Here is an 8,266-nt window from a genome sequence, read left to right as displayed (position 1 = left end):
CCGGGGTTTGCACACTTGTCTGCATGGACTGTACCTCAGAGCAGTGTCGCTGCGACCCAGGGTGCTGTGTGCCCGGGGCAGTGACTCTGCTGCCTGCAAGGGTCAGCACTCAGCCTGCCTGGGGAGCTCCCCACAGCACTGCGGGGAGAAGCTCTGGGTGGAAGCAGAGACCCCCATCAGGGCAAGTTCATTCTGCTGCTGAAAGGGTGCAGCATGGGTCAGGGCTGCCCAGATCTGCAGCTCACTCCCAGAACATTTCTGGAGGGGCCTTTCCAAAAAGAAAGGTCAAGGTAGGGGATACATGAAAGGGAAGGAGCTGTCATGAGCCTGTGCTTTCGGTTATTTTCTGTTTGGGTGGGGTGAAATGGGATTGGATCTGTCAGGTTTAGACAGGGGACTGAGACATTGACACTGAGAGAGGAGCAGTTCTGGGAGCGACCTAGCAAATGCCTCCATCCACCCCTCAGCCTAAGGACAGAGCCAGCATCACCTTTCCAGCCTCAGCAAGGTTTCTCTCACCTGCTCTGTAGCACCTGCAAACACGGAGGTGCCCTGGGCAGAGCCCTTCACCCAGGAGGTTTCTGCAGGGCAGAGCTGAGCACCCGGCGGGTGGGATGGGGTCTGTGAGCACTGAGAGGGGAGAGACGTAGGGAGAGAGAAACAGCTCCCTGCAGGGACGGCTCCAGGCAGCAGAGTCATGCTCAAAGTGTGAGAGGAAACTATCAGCTCCAACGCCTCCTCTCCTCTCCCAGCCAGCACAGCCCTCTGCTCTCAAGGCTGTGGGGTGCAGGGCAGGAGTCGTTTCCTCAGCAGCCAGACATGCAGGAGAGGAGACACTCCTGAGTGCCCCTCTGTCCCTCCCTGTCCCTGCCTCCCTCACCACAAATATCATGGTATTGCTCCATGTTTCCCACCTGCCCATGCTGCCCTTGTGCTTCCCCTTGGACTCTCTGGGCAGGGGGGGTTTCTGATGCAGTTCAGACACCGACCCTGCAGCTCCTGCCATGCAGACATGTCCTTGACAGTGAAGTGCCCCTCTAACCTGTGGGGCTCTGGGCAATGAAGTGTGGGGTGTGGGAATGAGCCAACTCTCCTGTCAGGACACTCCATCCTTAGGACATTCAGCTGTTTCCCTGGGGTGTCTGGCTGGGCTGCAAGCTGCCCTCCACAAGGACACAGCTCTCCCGTTGCAGTTGTGTGTTATCTAGGTGCCCCAAGGAGAAGCCACCTAGATACTGAGGCCACGCTGAGACTTGCTGCTGGGTAGCTGGATGTGGGCAGCTGGAAGGAGCCTGATGTGTTCCTGGCTAGAAGGGGAGGGCTGAGACCTGCCTCCCATCCCCTCAGAAAGAGTGCTGATGGGCACTTTGCAAGTGCATTCCTCTGCTCTCTGCAGTGTTGTTTCTTTTTCGGGTAACACAAGTGCAACTGTCCTTTCACCTCCGCAGTGCGAGCACAGGGCAGCTGGGAACAAGGCAGATGGACAGGCCAGCTCTGCTCCCTCTGCACTCAAGCCAGAGTGAATCCTTTTGCCTCTGCAGAATCACAGCTGCTCGCTCTGAGTGCAGCAGCAATGCTGGGGATTTCTACCTCCAGGAATCCTCCTCAGGGGTGACAGGGTCAACTAAAGAAAACCAAAGAAGCCTTAAAATTATTCATGAACCCACATTATTTAAAGTGGGTGTGAAGATGCTGAAAATGCCTTCAGCATGATGAGTGGATGAAATCTGACTGGAACTGGGAATATAACAGTGTAGTCACCTCTGTTCCCATGTCTGCAGTGCTGTAGGTCAGGGCTGACTCCTCCGGAGCCCACGGGCAGAGGTCCCTGCTCCTCACAGCAAACTCAGCCAGCACAAACCAGAGGTCAAGCCACAGAGCTCAATGACAGTGCTGCTGAGATGGGGAGAAGTAGTGTGTGTGTTTGGGGGGAGCCTAAGAGAAATTTTTGCTCAGAGAAGTCTGTCCTAACTTGTCAGTGTCTCCTCTTCCTTGACAGTTCCCTGTGTGCCGCAAAGGAGCAAATGTCCAACATCAGCTCCCTCAATGAGTTCCTCCTCCTGCCGTTTGCGGACACATGGGAGCTGCAGCTCTTGTACTTCTCGCTATTCCTGGGCATCTACCTGGCTGCCCTCCTGGGCAACGGCCTCATCATCACAGCTGTAGCCTCTGACCACCACCTCCACACCCCCATGTACTTCTTCCTCCTCAACCTCTCCCTCCTCGACCTTGGCACCATCTCTGTCATTGTCCCCAAATCCATGGCCAATTCCCTGAGGGACACCAGGGCCATTTCCTACTCAGGATGTGCTGCCCAGGTCTTCCTCATTTCCTTCTTGTTAGGAGGAGAGTATTATCTCCTCACAGTCATGTCCTATGACCGCTTTGTTGCCATCTCCAAGCCGCTGCACTATGGGACCATCATGGGCACAAGAGCTTGTGCCAAAATGGCAGCAGCTGCCTGGGCCAGTGGTTTTCTCAATGCTGTGCTGCACACTGGGAACACATTTTCACTACCACTCTGCAAAGGCAATGTTGTGGAGCAGTTCTTCTGTGATGTTCCCGAGATCCTCAAGCTCTCCTGCTCAGACTCCTACCTCAGGGTGGTTTGGGCACTTGTGATTACGCTTTGTTTAGCCTTTGGGTGCTTTGTTTTCATTGTGCTGTCCTATGTGCAGATCTTCACTGCTGTGCTGAGGATCCCCTCTGAGCAGGGATGGCACAAAGCCTTTTCCATGTGCCTGCCTCACCTGGCCGTGGTCTCCCTGTTTCTCAGTACTGGCATCTTTGCCTGCCTGAAGCCCCCTTCCCTCTCCTTCCCAGCTCTGGATCTGGTCGTGGCTGTTCTGTACGCAGTGGTGCCTCCAGCAATGAACCCCCTCATCTACAGCATGAGGAACAAGGAGCTCAAATGATGCACTGAGGAAACTGGTTCAGTAGGTACAATGTCAGCACCAGTAACTCTCCCATGTGCATCTACTCCTCATTCCCAGAGTATTTGGCAACATAGCTAGGTGTTGCTCATGTCTGTCTTTCTTACTTACTTTTCTCTGTCACATTCTCCTAAAAGAAATAAATATTTTGCTTCGTGCCACTTGTCCTCGGGAATCTCTCATTTGAATCTGATCGAGAGACCGTGTTGAAGCAGGAAGCCAGGCTTCCGCCTTCATCAGCAGAGATGGGAGAACCTCCGAGCCCGCTAGTCTGAGCTCCTTGGATGCCTTCAGTGCAATGAGGAGAGTTTCCCTTTGCAGTGTGTCTTTTGGTGCAGACACCAAGGGAGCTCAGGGGCACAGAGTCAGGCTCCGACGAGTACAGGCGTGACCTAGACCATGGGTCCCGTGTCCCTTAAGAGAGCTCAGCTCCTGTGGCCACAGTCAGGGTATGATCTCACACCCCTCTCCTGTGAGGGTGGCAGCCGGCTGTCACCATGGCCTGATGCCTTCCCTCTACAGCGTTCCAACACTCCAAGCAGAGCAACAGTGGAAAGAAGGAGAGTCTGGATGAAGTCTGTGGGGACAGATCCTCTGCTCCTCAGGACCATTCCCCCACTGCCACAGCAGGCATTTCCTCACTGCAGCCTTTGCGTGGGACCTTCAGCTTTCTTGGAGACACGTCCACCAACAGCAGCAGGACTTTTTTTTCCAGGGATTTTCTCCTTATTTCCACACTGTCCTCTGTGGTCTGATATGTGTATATGGCCCCAGTGCTCTTGTAACGTGCTGGTGGTAGGTTTGTGCTTCCCTGTGCATTCCTGTGAGCTCAGGCAGGACCAGGCATTGGGTGCATTTAGGCCAGACCTGGCCTGCACAAGAACACTGCTATAATAAAAGGGGATCCCCTCCATTACGTGCCTGAAGTCTGGCCTTTCTTCAGAAGCCAGAGTCAAAAATACGCCCAAAGACATTGCACGATAGAAGGGCCTGCTGCTCTGCTTGTGACCTCCATGGGATGTGGGGGAGGACAAGCTCAGAGTCTCCGTGTGATGTGTTAGGGACTGAGGACTGGATCCTGGGTTCATCTGTTGGTGACCAGTGTCAGTGAAGCTGGTGAATGGTCTCTGAATTTCCTGCCTGAGGCTGTCCCACAGGTGACAGTGCTGATGAGAGATGCCCATCCTTCTGGAGGGGAATCTGAGCCCCCAGGAAAGCTCAGGGGATCTCCAGGGACAGCATGTGCCCGGTGTGGGCAGTGAGTGGAGCCTCACAAAGTGAGGGACGGTCTCGGGTGCAGTAACGAGAAGGTAGAGCACTAAATGCAGGTATGCATGGGGAAACGAGGGCTCTGCAGTCTCAGGAAAGGCAGTGGGGAGCTGGGAGGCGCAGGGAAGGGGCACTGGAGAGTGATTGCTGCACCCTCAGGGAAGAATCACAGGCTGGAGCCTTGCCTGAGTTATGCTGAGGACATGCCTGTGCCTGGCCCTGCACCTCTCACGTACGGACCTGTTCCTGTCCCCATCCTGCTGAACTGACTCCCATCTGGACCTCAAATCTGCCTCCACACTACAGTCAAGAAAGCCTTAGAAAGGGATGCTGGGACCTGAGCAGCACCCAGAGAGGGTTTTAGGTGCAGAAGATGACCATATATCCATAGCAATGCTTGCCTGACAGCCAATGTAAAGGTGTAAGGAGAGCTTCAGATCTGGACCCCTACTCAGCTAACACTGTATGCAGAATCTTAGCTGGACGAAAAAGTGAGGGCAGCCACTTGGGTCAGATTTTATGGTGCACAGTTAGGAGAGGCAGCTCCAGCTCCCTTGAGAGCTGCACTGGAGCCTTTCAGGAGTGGGCTGAGGTGGGGCTGTCACTGCCAGGGTGAGTGGGGGGAGGGCAGCTCTGCTCTGCCACGCTGGGTCTGGGTCTGAGGCTGGGTCCGGGCATAGCTTTTCCCTGGGGAACTCCCTGAGGAGCCACTCTGGGTTATCCTCCACCTCTGCCCTGGCAGCAGCACCAGCAATCAAGGTGCCAGGCAGGGAGTGCACAAGGGTGGAAGGGGGACGGACTGCACGGGGGAGCGTTGAGACCTTTTCCGTGCACGCAGGGATGGAGTGAGGAAAGGCAGAGCTCAGCTGGAGCTGGCATCAGAGACCTTGGATATGAAAAGGGCTGGGGTATTAAATGTCTTCTTTGCCTCAGCTTTCCAGGGGAAGCTCTGCCTAAGGCCTCCCAGTTACGGGGGTGTTAGCAGACATCCGTGCTGTGGGATGTGCTGGGGTGTGGTGCAGAAGAGAGACCGTGCAAGGCTGGCATTTTCTCCTGTGTCCGGATATGGAGACCTGCAGGAGAATGGAGCTGGCCATGGACAACCCCACAGCTGGGGTGAGCAGCCAGTGCTGGAAAGGGGTGATGTGAGGGGCTGGTCTGGAACGATGGCCCTGGGGCAGCTTCCCCAGTGTCTCCATGCAACACAGGGAACAACCTGGGCTCTTCTCTCCTGCACCCGCCATGTCCTGGTGCCTTTCCCAGGAAACCTGCATTTGACATGCAAGCACACAGCCATGTGCTCCCACACTGCCGTTCACACGCAGGAGCTGCCTGCTGGCATTTTTCCTCTCCTGGGTCCTTTCCAGCCCAGCCCAGACCCTCCCTGCATCACCCCACCTCCCCTGCCCTCTCCCCACACCACCCAGCAGAGCAGCCCAGGGTGGCGCTGGCCCCGCAGCAGTGCCCACCGCAGGGGGCTGCAGAGCTCTGGGCACTCACCCCACAGCCCCAGCACCTCTGAAGGGCACAGCAGGTCGTGGGGTGCAGAGAGGGGTGTCAGCCTCCCCATCAGCCCCCGGGGGGCTGGGGGCCAGCAATGGCACAAGGAAATGGAGACCACTCACTCCGTGTCTCCACTGCTCTCATGACCAGGACATCCTTAACCCTGGCTGCCTGCAGCCCCTCTGGGCAGCCCCTCTGCCCAGCACAGAACACGAGTCCTGGCCCCGGGGATCCTCAGACAGCTCCAGTGACCCAGCAGCCTGCCCCGAGCTGACACACACAGAAACAGGTTTTCATTTATTCCCCCCACAAGCACACAGTTGCTCCTTTGCTCTTCTCTGGAGGTGTCCCTGCTCCCCAGAGAGACTTTTCCAAGGTCGGTGTGTCTGTGCTGGCCTCTCTGGCCGTTCCTGCACCTCTTCTGCACCTGTGCTCCCCACAGGGTCCCAAGCTGGCGGTGCTGCTCTGCAGGGCGAGCGGGCTGTGGGGCCCCAGGGTGACTCGGCACTGGCCCTGCTGTCAGGGCAGGCCCAGCTGGACCAGCATTATTGCACCTGACAACGCCCTCCCCAGGGTCTGTGGCTGTGGAGGATGCTTGGAGCAATCACAGGGCATTTCCAAAGGCTCAGGGGTGTCACAGACCCAGCCCACTGCCTCTCCTGAGACTGCAGAGCCCTGATTTGGTGCATTCCTTGGTTTAGCCCTTTGCTTTGGGTGACTCCACTTGGTTTTGGGACACTCCACTCACTGCCCGTCCCAGGGATGTGCTGTCCCTGGAGATCCCCTCTGCTCTTCTGGTGGCTCAGTACTCCTTTCCAGAAGGATGGGCACCCATCACTAGCCCTCTAATAGGTGGGACAGTCCCTGGCAGAGACCTCTTGACCACTCACCCTCTCCAGGGGCACTGGACACCCACAAGTGACAGCTGAATCCAGCCCTCATTCCCTCACACATCCCCCAAAAGAGCTGATGCCCCTTAGCCCATGGAAATCCCAGGCACGGCAACAGGGCCTTTTGGGGGGCAATTCCCTGAGCTCTTTCTTGGCTCCAGCTCAGGAAGAAGAGCCCAACCTTCAGGCACAGTACTAAGAAGATCCCCTTTTATTACAGCGGTGCTACTTGGGAGGTCAGCTCTGACACAGTGATCAGCAGCTTTACAGAAGGTCTCTGGTTCAGACGGATGGGCTTTGTGCCTCTGGAGAAGTGGGAGGAATTCAAACATTTGTGTACAAACATGACTTTCACAGACAGAATGCGCAACGCACGAGAGGTGCCTGAGATAACCTGGGAGTTGCTTGTGAGGAGAGATGGGCAGCTCCTTGCTGCTGAACTAGTACTGGCTGAATCAGCTTCCTCACTGCCTCCTGGAGCTCCTTGTTCCTCATGCTGTAGATGAGAGGGTTCACTGTTGGGGGCACCACCGAATACAGAACGGACAGCACAAGATCCAGAGCTGTGGAGATGGAAGGGGGCTTCAGGTAGGCAAACATGACAGTGCTGACAAGCAAGGAAACTACAGGCAGGTGAGGGAGGCACATGGAAAAGGCTTTGTGCCTGCCCTACTCAGAGGGGATCCTCATCACAGCCATGAAGATCTGCACATAGGACATCACAACGAAAACAAAGCACCTGGAGACTAAACAGGCAGCAACCACAGTAACCCCAACTTCCCTGAGGTAGGATTCTGAGCAGGAGAGCTTGAGGATCTGGGGAATTTCACAGAAGAACTGGTCCACGACATTACCTTGGCAGAGAGGTATTGAAAAGGTGTTATCAGTGTGCAGGAGAGCATAGAGAAAACCACTGGCCCAGGCAGCTGCTGCCATTTTGGCACAAGCTCTGCTGCCCATGATGGTCCCGTAGTGCAGGGGTTTGCAGATGGCAACGTAGTGATCGTAGGCCGTGACTGTGAGAAGAGCATATTCTGCTGAAAATGAGACGAGAAGCAGAAAGATATGGGCAGCACATCCTGAGTAGGAAATGGCCCTGGTGTTCCAGAGGGAATTGGCCATGGATCTGGGGACAATGACAGAGATGGTGCCAAGGTCAAGGAGGGAGAGGTTGAGGAGGAAGAAGTACATGGGGGTGTGCAGGCGGTGGTCACAGGCTATGGCTGTGATGATGAGGCCGTTGCCCAGGAGGGCAGCCAGGTAGATGCCCAGGAAGAGCGAGAAGTGCAAGAATTGGAGCTCCTGTGTGTCCGCAAATGCCAGGAGGAGGAACTCGGTGAAGGAGCTACCGCTGGACATTTGCTCCCTCTCGGCTTTGGGGGAACAACAGTGGCTAGTTACAGCAGTCTTCTCTGAGCCAAACCCATTGCACTTGTAATAGAAATCCCCACATCTCTCTGTGCTTTACATTCATTCAGCGCTCTGTCTGGAGCTCTGGTGCATGCTGACTGAACGTGACATGCAGCGCAGGCGCCCCTGCCCATGGTCTCCAGAGGAGTCAGTTTTGCTCTGTCAGAGGGTGTAAATGGAGGTGTCAATCAGCCCCACGTATTTGGTGGGATACCAGAAAATGGTCGCCATGATGTGCAGAAAGGGGTCTTGTGTCCAATG

At 55.8% G+C, this 8,266-nt stretch overlaps 1 pseudogene; it reads right to left on the bottom strand.

The window, feature by feature from the left end:
* Window positions 1-6,946: 6,946 nt before the first annotated feature.
* Window positions 6,947-7,954, bottom strand: LOC136996042 (olfactory receptor 14A16-like; annotated as a pseudogene).
* Window positions 7,955-8,266: the final 312 nt, after the last annotated feature.

Source organism: Apteryx mantelli, unplaced genomic scaffold, assembly GCF_036417845.1.
Source record: "Apteryx mantelli isolate bAptMan1 unplaced genomic scaffold, bAptMan1.hap1 HAP1_SCAFFOLD_20, whole genome shotgun sequence".
In the NCBI taxonomy this organism is placed as follows: Eukaryota; Metazoa; Chordata; class Aves; order Apterygiformes; family Apterygidae; genus Apteryx; species Apteryx mantelli.
The sequence above is the reverse complement of the archived record's forward strand: the minus strand, read 5'-3'. Positions and strand labels throughout refer to the sequence as shown.